Source organism: Rhipicephalus microplus, unplaced genomic scaffold (genome assembly GCF_043290135.1).
Source record: "Rhipicephalus microplus isolate Deutch F79 unplaced genomic scaffold, USDA_Rmic scaffold_91, whole genome shotgun sequence".
NCBI classification, from domain to species: Eukaryota; Metazoa; Arthropoda; class Arachnida; order Ixodida; family Ixodidae; genus Rhipicephalus; species Rhipicephalus microplus.
In genome coordinates this window covers 724,002-739,507 of record NW_027464663.1, presented here as the reverse complement: position 1 = coordinate 739,507, position 15,506 = coordinate 724,002, and the positions used below count along the sequence as shown (strand labels likewise).

Here is a 15,506-nt window from a genome sequence, read left to right as displayed (position 1 = left end):
TGTGCTCGAACCTCCAACCTTACGGTTCACAGCCGATCGCGCTAGCCAATTGGGCCACGGAGGCAGTCTTGCTTCACTCTCACCACTGTCAGAACATTTCTTCAGAGCTATCAGCCCAAAGAAAAAGAAACGCCGCACCACCACCGGGTGGGCTCGAACCTCCAACCTCTCGGTTAACAGCCGGTCGCGCTAGCCAATGGCGCCACGGAGACAGTCGTGCTCCACTCTCACCACCGTCAGAAAGTTTCTTCAGAGCTATCAGCCCAAAGAAAAAAAAGCGCCACACCACCACCGGGTGGGCTCGAACCTCCAGCCTTTCGGTTAACGGCCGAACGCGCTAGCCAATTGCGCCACGGAGACAGTCGTGCGCCACTCTCACCACCATCAGAACATATCTTCAAAGCTATCAGCGCAAAGAAAAAAGCAACACACCACTCCCGGGAGGGCTCGAAATTCCAACCTTTCGGTTAACAGCTGATCGCGCTAGCCAATTGTGCCACGGAGACAGTCGTGCTTCACTCTCACCACCATAAGAACATACCTTCAACGCCATCAGCGCAAAGCAAAAAAAAGCGGCACACCGTCCACAGGTGGGCTCGAAACTCGAATCTTTCGGTTAACAACCGATCGCGCTAGCCAATTGCGCCACGGAGACAGTCCTGCTCCACTCTCACCACCATGAGAACATATCTTCAAAGCTATCAGCCCAAAGAAAAAGAAGCGCCGCACCACCACCGGGTGGGCTCGAACCTCCAACATTTCGGTTAACAGCCGATCGCGCTAGCCAATTGCGCCCCGGAGACAGTCCTGCTCCACTCTCACCACCATCAGAACATATCTTCAAAGCTATCAGCGCAAAGAAAAAAGCAACACACCACTCCCGGGAGGGCTCGAAATTCCAACCTTTCGGTTAACAGCCGATCGCGCTAGGCAATTGCGCCACGGAGACAGTATAGAGCAGCACTCCCACCTCCGTCAGAACATTAATTCAGAGCTATCAGCCCATAGAAAAAAAAGCGCCGCACCTCCACCGGGTGGGCTCGAACCTCTAGCCTTTCGGTTAACAGCCGATCGCGCTAGCCAATTGCGCCACGGAGACAGTCGTGCTCCACTCTCACCACCATCAGAACATATCTCCAAAGCTATCAGCGCAAAGAAAAGAGCAACACACCACTCCCGGGAAGGCTCGAAACTACAACCTTTCGGCTAACAGCCAATCGCGCTAGCCAATTGCGCCCCGGAGACAGTAGCGCAGCACTCCCACCTCCGTCAGGATATTTCTTCAGAGCTATCAGCCCAAAGAAAAAAAAGCGCCGCACCACCACCGGGTGGGCTCCAACCTCAAAACTTTCGGTTAACAGCCGGATGCGCTAGCCCATTGCGCCACGGAGACAGTCGTCCTCCACTCTCACCACCGTTAAAACATTTCTTCGGAGCTGTCAGGCCAAAGGAAAAAAAGCGCCTCACCACCACCGGGTGAGCTCGAACCTCCAACCTTTCGGTTAACAGCCGATTGCGCTAGCCAATAGCGCCACGGAGACAGTCGTGCTTCAATATCCCCACCATCAGAACATATCTTCAAAGCTATCAGCGCAAAGAAAAAAGCAACACACCACTCCCGGGAGGGATCGAACCTCCAACGTTTCGGTTAACAGCCGATCGCGCTAGCCAATTGCGCCACGGAGACAGTAGTGCTCCACTCTCACCACCGTCAGAACATTTCCTCAGAGCTATCGGCCCAAAGAAAAAAAAGCGCCGCACCACCACCGGGTGGGCTCGAGCCTCCAACCTTAAGGTTAACGGCCGATCGCGCTAGCCAATTGCGCCAAGGAGACAGTCGTGCTTCTCTCTTACCACCGTCAGAACATTTCTTCAGAGCTATCAGCCCAAAGAAAAAGAAACGCCGCACCACCAACGGGTGGGCTCGAACTTCCAACCTTTTGGTTAACAGCCGATCGCGCTAGCCACTGGCACCACGGAGACAGTCGTGCTCCGCTCTCACCACCATCAGAACATTTCTTCAGAGCTATCAGCGCAAAGAAAAAAGCAACACACCACTCCCGGGAGGGCTCGAAATTCCAACCTTTCGGTTAACAGCCGATCGCGCTAGGCAATTGCGCCACGGAGACAGTATAGAGCAGCACTCCCACCTCCGTCAGAACATTTCTTCAGAGCTACCAGCCCAAAGAAAAAAAAAGTGCCGCACCTCCACCAAGTGGGCTCGAACCTCCAGCCTTTCGGTTAACAGCCGATCGCGCTAGCCAATTGCGCCACGGAGACAGTCGTGCTCCACTCTCACCACCATCAGAACATATCTCCAAAGCTATCAGCGCGAAGAAAAGAGCAACACACCACTCCCTGGAAGGCTCGAAACTACAACCTTTCGGTTAACAGCCGATCGCACTAGCCAATTGCGCCACGGAGACAGTAGCGCAGCACTCCCACCTCCGTCAGGATATTTCTTCAGAGCTATCAGCCCAAAGAAAAAAAAGCGCCGCACCACCACCGGGTGGGCTCGAACCTCAAAACTTTCGGTTAACAGCCGGATGCGCTAGCCCATTGCGCCACGGAGACAGTCGTGCTCCACTCTCACCACCGTTAGAACATTTCTTCGGAGCTGTCAGGCCAAAGGAAAAAAAGCGCCTCACCACCACCGGGTGAGCTCGAACCTCCAACCTTTCGGTTAACAGCCGATTGCGCTAGCCAATAGCGCCACGGAGACAGTCGTGCTTCAATATCCCCACCATCAGAACATATCTTCAAAGCTATCAGCGCAAAGAAAAAAGCAACACACCACTCCCGGGAGGAATCGAACCTCCAAAGTTTCGGTTAACAGCCGATCGCGCTAGCCAATTGCGCCACGGAGACAGTCGTGCTCCACTCTCACCACCGTCAGAACATTTCCTCAGAGCTATCAGCCCAAAGGAAAAAAAGCGCCGCACCTCCACCGAGTGGGCTCGAACCTCCAACCTTTCGGTTAACAGCCCATCGTGCCACCCAATTGCGCCACGGAGACAGTCGTGCTCCACTCTCACCACCGTCAGAACATTTCTTCAGACTATCAGCCCAAAGAAAAAAAAGCGCCGCACCACCACCGGGTGGGCTCGAACCTCCAACCTTTAGGTTAACAGCCGAACGCGCTAGCCGATTGCGCCACGGAGACAGTCGTGCTCCGCTGTCACCACCGTCAGTACATTTCTTCAGAGCTATCAGCTCAAAGAAGAAAAAGCGCCGCACCACCACCGGGTGGGCTCGAACCTCCAACCTTTCGGCTAACAGCCGATCGCGCTAGCCAATTGGGCCACGGAAACATTCGTGCTCCACTCTCACCACTGTCAGAACATTTCTTCAGAGCTATCAGCCCAAAAAAAAGAAACGCCGCACCACCACCGGGTGGGCTCGAACCTCCAACCTCTCGGTTAACAGCCGATCGCGCTAGCCAATGGCGCCAGAAAGACAGTCGTGCTCCGCTCTCACCACCGTCAGAACATTTCTCCAGAGCTATCAGCCCAAAGAAAAAAAAGCGCCACACCACCACCGGGTGGGCTCGAACCTCCTGCCTTTCGGTTAACGGCCGAACGCGCTAGCCAATTGCGCCACGGAGACAGTCGTGCGCCACTCTCACCACCATCAGAACATATCTTCAAAGCTATCAGCGCAAAGAAAAAAGCAACACACCACTCCCGGGAGGGCTCGAAATTCCAACCTTTCGGTTAATAGCCGATTGCGCTAGCCAATAGCGCCACGGAGACAGTCGTGCTCCAATCTCCCCACCATCAGGACATATCTTCAAAGCTATCAGCGCAAAGAAAAAAGCAACACACCACTCCCGGGAGGGATCGAACCTCCAACTTTTCGGTTAACAGCCGATCGCGCTAGCCAATTGCGCCACGGAGACAGTCGTGCTCCACTCTCACCACCATCAGAACATTTCCTCAGAGCTATCAGCCAAAAGGAAAAAAAGCGCCGCACCTCCACCGAGTGGGCTCGAACCTCCAACCTTTCGGTTAAGGGCCCATTGCGCTAGCCAATTGCGTCACGGAGACAGTCGTGCACCACTCTCACCACCGCAGAACATTTCTTCAGACTATCAGCCCAAAGAAAAAAAGCGCCGCACCACCACCGGGTGGGCTCGAACCTCCAACCTATCGGTTAACAGCCGAACGCGCTAGCCAATTGCGCCACGGAGACAGTCGTGCTCCACTCTCACCACCGTCAGAACATTTCTTCAGAGCTATCAGCTCAAAGAAGAAAAAGCACCGCACCTCCACCGGGTGGGCTCGAACCTCCAACCTTACGGTTCACAGCCGATCGCGCTAGCCAATTGGGCCACGGAGGCAGTCTTGCTTCACTCTCACCACTGTCAGAACATTTCTTCAGAGCTATCAGCCCAAAGAAAAAGAAACGCCGCACCACCACCGTGTGGGCTCGAACCTCCAACCTCTCGGTTAACAGCCGGTCGCGCTAGCCAATGGCGCCACGGAGACAGTCGTGCTCCACTCTCACCACCGTCAGAAAGTTTCTTCAGCGCTATCAGCCCAAAGAAAAAAAAGCGCCACACCACCACCGGGTGGGCTCGAACCCCCAGCCTTTCGGTTAACGGCCGAACGCGCTAGCCAATTGCGCCACGGAGACAGTCGTGCGCCACTCTCACCATCATCAGAACATATCTTCAAAGCTATCAGCGCAAAGAAAAAAGCAACACACCACTCCCGGGAGGGCTCTAAATTCCAACCTTTCGGTTAACAGCTGATCGCGCTAGCCAATTGTGCCACGGAGACAGTCGTGCTTCACTCTCACCACCATAAGAACATACCTTCAACGCCATCAGCGCAAAGCAAAAAAAAGCGACACACCGTCCACAGGTGGGCTCGAAACTCGAATCTTTCGGTTAACAACCGATCGCGCTAGCCAATTGCGCCACGGAGACAGTCCTGCTCCACTCTCACCACCATGAGAACATATCTTCAAAGCTATCAGCCCAAAGAAAAAGAAGCGCCGAACCACCACCGGGTGGGCTCGAACCTCCAACCTTTCGGTTAACAGCCGATCGCGCTAGCCAATTGCGCCCCGGAGACAGTCCTGCTCCACTCTCACCACCATCAGAACATATCTTCAAAGCTATCAGCGCAAAGAAAAAAGCAACACACCACTCCCGGGAGGGCTCGAAATTCCAACCTTTCGGTTAACAGCCGATCGCGCTAGGCAATTGCGCCACGGAGACAGTATAGAGCAGCACTCCCACCTCCGTCAGAACATTTATTCAGAGCTATCAGCCCATAGAAAAAAAAGCGCCGCACCTCCACCGGGTGGGCTCGAACCTCCAGCCTTTCGGTTAACAGCCGATCGCGCTAGCCAATTGCGCCACGGAGACAGTCGTGCTCCACTCTCACCACCATCAGAACATATCTCCAAAGCTATCAGCGCAAAGAAAAGAGCAACACACCACTCCCGGGAAGGCTCGAAACTACAACCTTTCGGCTAACAGCCAATCGCGCTAGCCAATTGCGCCACGGAGACAGTAGCGCAGCACTCCCACCTCCGTCAGGATATTTCTTCAGAGCTATCAGCCCAAAGAAAAAAAAGCGCCGCACCACCTCCGGGTGGGCTCGAACCTCCAAACTTTCGGTTAACAGCCGGATGCGCTAGACCATTGCGCCACGGAGACAGTCGTGCTCCACTCTCACCACCGTCAGAACATTTCTTCAGAGCTATCAGCCCAAAGAAGAAAAAGCGCCGCACCTCACCGAGTGGGCTCGAACCTCCAACCTTTCGGTTAACAGCCCATCCTGCCACCCAATTGCGCCACGGAGACAGTCGTGCTCCACTCTCACCACCGTCAGAACATTTCTTCAGACTATCAGCCCAAAGAAAAAAAAGCGCCGCACCACCACCGGGTGGGCTCGAACCTCCAACCTTTAGGTTAACAGCCGAACGCGCTAGCCGATTGCGCCACGGAGACAGTCGTGCTCCACTGTCACCACCGTCAGAACATTTCTTCAGAGCTATCAGCTCAAAGAAGAAAAAGCGCCGCACCACCACCGGGTGGGCTCGAACCTCCAACCTTTCGGTTAACAGCCGATCGCGCTAGCCAATTGGGCCACGGAAGCAGTCGTGCTCCACTCTCACCACTGTCAGAACATTTCTTCAGAGCTATCAGCCCAAAACAAAGAAACGCCGCACCACCACCGGGTGGGCTCGAACCTCCAACCTCTTGGTTAACAGCCGATCGCGCTAGCCAATGGCGCCACAAAGACAGTCGTGCTCCGCTCTCACCACCGTCAGAACATTTCTCCAGAGCTATCAGCCCAAAGAAAAAAAAGCGCCACACCACCACCGGGTGGGCTCGAACCTCCTGCCTTTCGGTTAACGGCCGAACGCGCTAGCCAATTGCGCCACGGAGACAGTCGTGCGCCACTCTCACCACCATCAGAACATATCTTCAAAGCTATCAGCGCAAAGAAAAAAGCAACACACCACTCCCGGGAGGGCTCGAAATTCCTACCTTTCGGTTAATAGCCGATTGCGCTAGCCAATAGCGCCACGGAGACAGTCGTGCTCCACTCTCACCACCGTCAGAACATTTCTTCAGAGCTATCAGCTCAAAGAAGAAAAAGCTCCGCACCTCCACCGGGTGGGCTCGAACCTCCAACCTTACGGTTCACAGCCGATCGCGCTAGCCAATTGGGCCACGGAGGCAGTCTTGCTTCACTCTCACCACTGTCAGAACATTTCTTCAGAGCTATCAGCCCAAAGAAAAAGAAACGCCGCACCACCACCGGGTGGGCTCGAACCTCCAACCTCTCGGTTAACAGCCGGTCGCGCTAGCCAATGGCGCCACGGAGACAGTCGTGCTCCACTCTCACCACCGTCAGAAAGTTTCTTCAGAGCTATCAGCCCAAAGAAAAAAAAGCGCCACACCACCACCGGGTGGGCTCGAACCTCCAGCCTTTCGGTTAACGGCCGAACGCGCTAGCCAATTGCGCCACGGAGACAGTCGTGCGCCACTCTCACCACCATCAGAACATATCTTCAAAGCTATCAGCGCAAAGAAAAAAGCAACACACCACTCCCGGGATGGCTCGAAATTCCAACCTTTCGGTTAACAGCTGATCGCGCTAGCCAATTGTGCCACGGAGACAGTCGTGCTTCACTCTCACCACCATAAGAACATACCTTCAACGCCATCAGCGCAAAGCAAAAAAAAGCGACACACCGTCCACAGGTGGGCTCGAAACTCGAATCTTTCGGTTAACAACCGATCGCGCTAGCCAATTGCGCCACGGAGACAGTCCTGCTCCACTCTCACCACCATGAGAACATATCTTCAAAGCTATCAGCCCAAAGAAAAAGAAGCGCCGCACCACCACCGGGTGGGCTCGAACCTCCAACATTTCGGTTAACAGCCGATCGTGCTAGCCAATTGCACCCCGGAGACAGTCCTGTTCCACTCTCACCACCATCAGAACATATCTTCAGAGCTATGAGCCCAAAGAAAAAAAAGCGCCGAACCACCACCGGGTGGGTTCGAACCTCCAACCTTTTGGTTAACAGCTGATCGCGCTAGCCAATTGCGCCACGGAGACAGTCCTGCTCCACTCTCACCACCATCAGAACATATCTTCGAAGCTTTCAGCCCAAAGAAAAAAAGCAACAAACCACTCCCGGGAGGGCTCGAACCTCCAACCTTTCAGTTAACAGCCGATCGCGCTAGCCAATTGCGCCACGGAAATAGTCGTGCTCCACTCTCACCACCGTCAGAACATTTCTTCAGAGCTATCAGCCCAAAGGAAAAAAAAGCGCCCCTCCACCACCAGGTGGGATCGAACCTCCAACCTTTCGGTTAACAGCCCATCGCGCTAGCCAATTGCGCCACGAACACAGTCGTGCGCCACTCTCACCACCATTAGAACATATCTTCAAAGCTATCAGCGCAAAGAAAAAAGCAACACACCAGTCCCGGGAGGGCTCACACCTCCAATGTTTTGGTTAACAGCCGAACGTGCTAGCCAATTACGCCACGGAGACAGTCGTGCTCCGCTCTCACCACCATCAGAACATATCTTCAAAGCTATCAGCGCAAAGAAAAAAGCAACACACCACTCCCGGGAGGGCTCGAAATTCCTACCTTTCGGTTAATAGCCGATTGCGCTAGCCAATAGCGCCACGGAGACAGTCGTGCTCCACTCTCACCACCGTCAGAACATTTCTTCAGAGCTATCAGCTCAAAGAAGAAAAAGCTCCGCACCTCCACCGGGTGGGCTCGAACCTCCAACCTTACGGTTCACAGCCGATCGCGCTAGCCAATTGGGCCACGGAGGCAGTCTTGCTTCACTCTCACCACTGTCAGAACATTTCTTCAGAGCTATCAGCCCAAAGAAAAAGAAACGCCGCACCACCACCGGGTGGGCTCGAACCTCCAACCTCTCGGTTAACAGCCGGTCGCGCTAGCCAATGGCGCCACGGAGACAGTCGTGCTCCACTCTCACCACCGTCAGAAAGTTTCTTCAGAGCTATCAGCCCAAAGAAAAAAAAGCGCCACACCACCACCGGGTGGGCTCGAACCTCCAGCCTTTCGGTTAACGGCCGAACGCGCTAGCCAATTGCGCCACGGAGACAGTCGTGCGCCACTCTCACCACCATCAGAACATATCTTCAAAGCTATCAGCGCAAAGAAAAAAGCAACACACCACTCCCGGGAGGGCTCGAAATTCCAACCTTTCGGTTAACAGCTGATCGCGCTAGCCAATTGTGCCACGGAGACAGTCGTGCTTCACTCTCACCACCATAAGAACATACCTTCAACGCCATCAGCGCAAAGCAAAAAAAAAGCGACACACCGTCCACAGGTGGGCTCGAAACTCGAATCTTTCGGTTAACAACCGATCGCGCTAGCCAATTGCGCCACGGAGACAGTCCTGCTCCACTCTCACCACCATGAGAACATATCTTCAAAGCTATCAGCCCAAAGAAAAAGAAGCGCCGCACCACCACCGGGTGGGCTCGAACCTCCAACATTTCGGTTAACAGCCGATCGTGCTAGCCAATTGCACCCCGGAGACAGTCCTTTTCCACTCTCACCACCATCAGAACATATCTTCGAAGCTTTCAGCCCAAAGAAAAAAAAGCAACAAACCACTCCCGGGAGGGCTCGAACCTCCAACCTTTCGGTTAACAGCCGATCGCGCTAGCCAATTGCGCCACGGAAATAGTCGTGCTCCACTCTCACCACCGTCAGAACATTTCTTCAGAGCTATCAGCCCAAAGGAAAAAAAAGCGCCCCTCCACCACCAGGTGGGATCGAACCTCCAACCTTTCGGTTAACAGCCCATCGCGCTAGCCAATTGCGCCACGAACACAGTCGTGCGCCACTCTCACCACCATTAGAACATATCTTCAAAGCTATCAGCGCAAAGAAAAAAGCAACAAACCAGTCCCGGGAGGGCTCACACCTCCAATGTTTTGGTTAACAGCAGAACGTGCTAGCCAATTACGCCACGGAGACAGTCGTGCTCCGCTCTCACCACCATCAGAACATATCTTCAAAGCTATCAGCGCAAAGAAAAAAGCAACACACCACTCCCGGGAGGGCTCGAAATTCCAACCTTTCGGTTAACAGCCGATCACGCTAGGCGATTGCGCCACGGAGACAGTATAGTGCAGCACTCTTACCTCCGTCACAACATTTCTTCAGAGCTATCAGCCCCAAGAAAAAAAAGCGCCGCACCTCCACCGGGTGGGCTCGAACCTCCAACCTTTCGGTTAACAGCCGATTGCGCTAGCCAATAGCGCCACGGAGACAGTCGTGCTCCAATATCCCCACCATCAGAACATATCTTCAAAGCTATCAGCGCAAAGAAAAAAGCAGCACACCACTCCCGGGAGGGATCGAACCTCCAACTTTTCGGTTAACAGCCGATCGCGCTAGTCAGTTTCGCCACGTAGACAGTCGTGCTCCACTCTCACCACCGTCAGAACATTTCTTCAGAGCTATCAGCTCAAAGAAGAAAAAGCGCCGCACCACCATCGGGTGGGCTCGAACCTCCAACCTTTCGGTTAACAGCCGATCGCGCTACCCAATTGCGCCACGGAGACAGTCGTGCTGCTCTCTCACCACCATCAGAACATATCTTCAAAGCTATCAGCGCAAAGAAAAAAGCAACACACTGCTCCCGGGAGGGATCGATCCTCCAACCTTTCGGTTAACAGCCGAATGCGTTAGCCAATTGCGCAACGGAGATAGTCGTGCTCCACTTTCACCACCGTCAGAACATTTTTCCAAAGCTTTCAGCGCCAAGAAGAAAAAAGCGACACACCGCTCCCGGGAGGGCTCGAACCTCCAGCCTTTCGGTTAACGGCCGAACGCGCTACCCAATTGCGCCATGGAGACAGTCGTGCTTCACTCTCACCACCGCAGAACATTTCTTCAGACTATCAGCCCAAAGAAAAAAAGCGCCGCACCACCACCGGGTGGGCTCGAACTTCCAACCTTTCGGTTAACAGCCCAACGCGCTAGCCAATTGCAACACGGAGACAGTCGTGCTCCACTCTCACCACCGTCAGAACATTTCTTCAGAGCTATCAGCTCAAAGAAGAAAAAGCGCCGCACCACCACCGGCTGGGCTCGAACCTCCAACCTCTCGGTTAACAGCCAGTCGCGCTAGCCAATGGCGCCACGGAGACAGTCGTGCTGCGCTCTCACCACCGTCAGAACATTTCTTCAGAGCTATCAGCCCAAAGAAAAAAAAGCGCCACACCACCACCGGGTGGGCTCGAACCTCCAGCCTTTCGGTTAACGGCCGAACGCCCTAGCCAATTGCGCCACGGAGACAGTCGTGCGCCACTCTCACCACCATCAGAACATATCTTCAAAGCTATCAGCGCAACGAAAAAAGCAACACACCACTCCCGGGAGGGCTCGAAATTCCAACCTTTCGGTTAACAGCCGATCGCGCTAGCCAATTGCGCCACGGAGACAGTCGTGCTTCACTCTCACCACCATCAGAACATACCTTCAATGCCATCAGCGCAAAGCAAAAAAAGCGACATACCGTCCACAGGGGGGCTCGAAACTCAATCGTTTCGGTTAACAACCGATCGCGCTAGCCAATTGCGCCACGGAGACAGTCCTGCTCCACTCTCACCACCATGAGAACATATCTTCAAAGCTATCAGCCCAAAGAAAAAGAAGCGCCGCACCACCACCGGGTGGGCTCGAACCTCCAACCTTTCGGTTAACAGCCGATCGCGCTAGCCAATTGCGCCCCGGAGACAGTCCTGCTCCACTCTCACCACCATCAGAACATATCTTCAGAGCTATGAGCGCAAAGAAAAACAAGCGCCGAATCACCACCGGGTGGGCTCGAACCTCCAACCTTTTGGTTAACAGCTGATCGCGCTAGCAAATTGCGCCACGGAGACAGACCTGCTCCACTCTCACCACCATCAGAACATATCTTCAAAGCTTTCAGCCCAAAGAAATAAAAGCAACAAACCACTCCCGGGAGGGCTCGAACCTCCAGCCTTTCAGTTAACAGCCGATCGCCCTAGCCAATTGCACCACGGAGATAGTCGTGCTCCACTCTCACCACCGTCAGAACATTTCTTCAGAGCTATCAGCCCAAAGAAAAAGAAAGCGCCGCTCCACCACCAGGTGGGCTCGAACCTCCAACCTTTCGGTTAACAGCCCATCGCGCTAGCCAATTGCGCCACGGAGACAGTCGTGCGCCACTCTCACCACCATCAGAACATATCTTCAAAGCTATCAGCGCAAAGAAAAAAGCAACACACCGCCACCGGGTGGGCTCGAACCTCCAGCCTTTCGGTTAACGGCCGAACGCGCTAGCCAATTGCGCCACGGAGACAGTCGTGCTTCACTCTCACCACCATCAGAACATATCTTCAAAGCTATCAGCGCAAAGAAAAAAGCAACACACCACTCTCGTCAGGGCTCGAAATTCCAACCTTTCGGTTAACAGCCGATCGCGCTAGGCGATTAGGCCACGGAGACAGTATAGTGCAGCACTCCCACCTCCGTCAGAACAATTCTTCAGAGCTATCAGCCCAAAGAAAAAAAAGCGCCGCACCTCCTCCGGGTGGGCTCGAACCTCCAGCCTTTCGGTTAACAGCCGATCGCGCTAGCCAATTGCGCCACGGAGACAATCGTGCTCCACGCTTACCACCATCAGAACATATCTCCAAAGCTATCAGCGCAAAGAAAAGAGCAACACACCACCCCGGGAAGGCTCGAAACTACACCCTTTCGGTTAACAGCCGATCGCGTTAGCCAATTGCGCCACGGAGACAGTAGGGCAGCACTCCCACCTCCGTCAGGATATTTCTTCAGAGCTATCAGCCCAAAGAAAAAAAAAAGCGCCGCACCACCACCGGGTGGGCTCGAACCTCCAAACTTTCGGTTAACAGCCGGATGCGCTAGGCCATTGCGCCACGGAGACAGTCGTGCTCCACTCTCACCACCATGAGAACTTATCTTCAAAGCTATCAGCGCAAAGAAAATGAAGCGCCGCACCACCACCGGGTGGGCTCGAACCTCCAACCTTTCGGTTAACAGCCGATCGCGCTAGCCAATTGCGCCCCGGAGACAGTCCTGCTCCACTCTCACCACCATCACAACATATCTTCAGAGCTATGAGCCCAAAGAAAAAAAAGCGCCGAACCACCACCGGGTGGGCTCGAACCTCCAACCTTTTGGTTAACAGCTGATCGCGCTAGCCAATTGCGCCACGGAGACAGTCCTGCTCCACTCTCACCACCATCAGAACATATCTTCAAAGCTTTCAGCCCAAAGAAAAAAAAGCAACAAACCACTCCCGGGAGGGCTCGAACCTCCAACCTTTCAGTTAACTGCCGATAGCGCTAGCCAATTGCACCACGGAGATAGTCGTGCTCCACTCTCACCACCGTCATAAAATTTCTTCAGAGCTATCAGCCCAAAGGAAACAAAAGCGCCGCTCCACCACCAGGTGGGCTCGAACCTCCAACCTTTCGGTTAACAGCCCATCGCGCTATCCAATTGCGCCACGAAGACAGTCGTGCTTCACTCTCACCACCATCAGAACATATCTTCAAAGCTATCAGCGCAAAGAAAAAAGCAACACACCACTCCCGGGAGGGCTCGAAATTCCAACCTTCCGGTTAACAGCCGATCGCGCTTGGCGATTAGACCACGGAGACAGTATAGTGCAGCACTCCCACCTCCGTCAGAACATTTCTTCAGAGCTATCAGCCCAAAGAAAAAAAGCGCCGCACCTCCTCCGGGTGGGCTCGAACCTCCAGCCTTTCGGTTAACAGCCGATCGCGCTAGCCAATTGCGCCACGGAGACAGCCGTGCTCCACTCTTACCACCATCAGAACATATCTCCAAAGCTATCAGCGCAAAGAAAAGAGCAACACACCACTCCCGGGAAGGCTCGAAACTACAACCTTTCGGTTAACAGCCGATCGCGCTAGCCAATTGTGCCACAGAGACAGTAGTGCAGCACTCCCACCTCCGTCAGGATATTTCTTCAGAGCTATCAGCCCAAAGAAAAAAAAGCGCCGCACCACCACCGGGTGGGCTCGAACCTCCAAACTTTCGGTTAACAGCCGGATGCGCTAGGCCATTGCGCCACGGAGACAGTCGTGCTCCACTCTCACCACCATGAGAACATATCTTCAAAGCTATCAGCCCAAAGAAAAAGAAGCGCCGCACCACCAGCGGGTGGGCTCGAACCTCCAACCTTTCGGTTAACAGCCGATCGCGCTAGCCAATTGCGCCCCGGAGACAGTCCTGCTCCACTCTCACCACCATCAGAACATATCTTCAGAGCTATGAGCCCAAAGAAAAAAAAGCGCCGAACCACCACCGGGTGGGCTCGAACCTCCAACCTTTTGGTTAACAGCTGATCGCGCTAGCCAATTGCGCCACGGAGACAGTCCTGCTCCACTCTCTCCACCATCAGAACATATCTTCAAAGCTTTGAGCCCAAAGAAAAAAAAGCAACAAACCACTCCCGGGAGGGCTCGAACCTCCAACCTTTCAGTTAACAGCCGATCGCGCTAGCCAATTGCACCACGGAGATAGTCGTGCTCCACTCTCACCACCGTCAGAACATTTCTTCAGAGCTATCAGCCCAAAGAAAAAAAAAAGCGCCGCTCCACCACCAGGTGGGCTCGACACTCCAACCTTTCGGTTAACAGCCCATCGCGCTAGCCAATTGCGCCACGGAGACAGTCGTGCGCTACTCTCACCACCATCAGTACCTATCTTCAAAGCTATCAGCGCAAAGAAAAAGCAACACACCACTCCCGGGAGGGCTCAAACCTGGAATGTTTTGGTTAACAGCCGAACGTGCTAGCCAATTGCGCCACGGAGACAGTCGTTCTCCGCTCTCACCACCATCAGAACATATCTTCAAAGCTATCGGCGCAAAGAAAAAAGAAACACACCACCACCGGGTGGGCTCGAACCTCCAGACTTTCGGTTAACGGCCGAACGCGCTAGCCAATTGCGCCACGGAGACAGTCGTGCTTCACTCTCACCACCATCAGAACATATCTTCAAAGCTATCAGCGCAAAGAAAAAAGCAACACACCACTCTCGGGAGGGCTCGAAATTCCAACTATTCGGTTAACAGCCGATCGCGCTAGGCGATTAGGCCACGGAGACAGTATAGTGCAGCACTCCCACCTCCGTCAGAACATTTCTTCAGAGCTATCAGCCCAAAGAAAAAAAAGCGCCGCACCTCCACCGGGTGGGCACGAACCTCCAGCCTTTCGGTTAACAGCCGATCGCGCTAGCCAATTGCGCCACGGAGACAGTCGTGCTTCACTGTTACCACCATCAGAACATATCTCTAAAGGTATCAGCGCAAAGAAAAGGGCAACACACCACTCCCGGGAAGGCTCGAAACTACAACCTTTCGGTTAACAGCCGATCGCGCTAGCCAGTTGCGCCACAGAGACAGTAGTGCAGCACTCCCACCTCCGTCAGGATATTTCTTCAGAGCTATCAGCCCAAAGAAAAAAAAGCGCCGCACCACCACCGGGTGGGCTCGAACCTCCAAACTTTCGGTTAACAGCCGGATGCGCTAGGCCATTGCGCTACGGAGACAGTCGTGCTCCACTCTCACCACCGTCAGAACATTTCCTCGGAGCTGTCAAGCCAAAGGAAAAAAAGCGCCGCACCACCACCGGGCGAGCTCGAACCTCCAACCTTTCGGTTAACAGCCGATTGCGCTAGCCAATAGCGCCACGGAGACAGTCATGCTCCAATATCCCCACCATCAGAACATATCTTCAAAGCTATCAGCGCAAAGAAAAAAGCAACACACCACTCCCGGTAGGGATCGAACCTCCAACTTTTCGGTTAACAGCCGATCGCGCTAGCCAGTTGCGCCACGGAGACAGTCGTGCTCCACTCTCACCACCGTCAGAACATTTCTTCAGACTATAAGCCCAAAGAAAAAAAAGCGCCACACAACCACCTGGTGGGCTCGAACCTCCAA

General features: G+C 54.0%; 2 non-coding genes across 2 annotated transcripts; both read right to left on the bottom strand.

Moving 5' to 3' along the window:
• Positions 1-9,136: 9,136 nt before the first annotated feature.
• TRNAN-GUU (transfer RNA asparagine (anticodon GUU)) lies at positions 9,137-9,210 on the bottom strand. The gene has a single exon. It is a non-coding gene; the product is annotated as a tRNA-Asn (tRNA).
• A 1,106-nt stretch (positions 9,211-10,316) lies between these two features.
• TRNAN-GUU (transfer RNA asparagine (anticodon GUU)) lies at positions 10,317-10,390 on the bottom strand. Its single transcript has one exon. It is a non-coding gene; the product is annotated as a tRNA-Asn (tRNA).
• Positions 10,391-15,506: the final 5,116 nt, after the last annotated feature.